This window comes from Arachis stenosperma, chromosome 10 (genome assembly GCF_014773155.1).
Source record: "Arachis stenosperma cultivar V10309 chromosome 10, arast.V10309.gnm1.PFL2, whole genome shotgun sequence".
NCBI classification, from domain to species: Eukaryota; Viridiplantae; Streptophyta; class Magnoliopsida; order Fabales; family Fabaceae; genus Arachis; species Arachis stenosperma.
In genome coordinates this window covers 64,894,067-64,894,996 of record NC_080386.1, presented here as the reverse complement: position 1 = coordinate 64,894,996, position 930 = coordinate 64,894,067, and positions in this window count along the sequence as shown.

Genomic DNA, 930 nt, shown 5'->3' with positions numbered 1-930 from the left:
GGCGAACAATTGAGGCAGGAACGAGAGGCATCTTTAAGAGCCAAAAATAAGCAAAAATAAACCAAGGAAAAGAAGTAGCGTGTGCATCCACCAAGTATCGAACGCGGAGCTTCATTTTTTGGAAACATTGCCCTGCCCTCCGCAAGGGCAGGGCAGCATTTTGTGGTGCACACAGGCGCACCATTCTGGCGCACCAAGGCATCCTTCAGCAGCACCAGCAGCACGCACAAGCACCAAACTGGCGCACCAGATTTTTCTGCCCTGCCCTCCACAAGGGCAGGGCAGCATCTTCACACACCAAGCCCGCATCACGCACGCACCAAGGGCGCAAGCAACATTTTCTGCCCTGCCCTCCACAAGGGCAGGGCAGCCTCCTGGGAGTGTCATGGGCCAAATTCAATCAAAATTCAATTCAAATTCCCTTTGAACTCAAATCTTCACCAATTGAACCAAGGCCATCCAAGACCCATTTCCCTCAAATCCAAAGCAAGCAAAGCCCACTCAACATGACTCAAAGGCACATGGATCAATTAGATTAGGATTTTTATTTTGTTTTAATTTCATTTTCATTTTCACTTTGTAAAGCCTATATAAAGGCATCAATTAGAGCTCGATTAAAAAGAAAAAGGGAGGCGAGACCCACTAGGGAATATTAGGATTTGAGAGCTCTCTCATAGTTTTTATTGCTGTTTTGGAATTTTGGATTGGGAAGGAAGGAATTCTGTTTCATTCCTGATTTGAGATTCATCTTGTTCTCTTACTGCATAACTCAATTTTCATTTGCTGTTTTAAATCTTCTTCTTCTGCAATCTGTTCTTTTAAATTTTCTGCAACTTCTCTCTTGTTGGATCAAGGAAGGGAGTGAGATCTAGACTTGTTCTCTAGTCTCATTGATTCCCTGAGATCTTCAACATTCTTTTAAATTGCTGC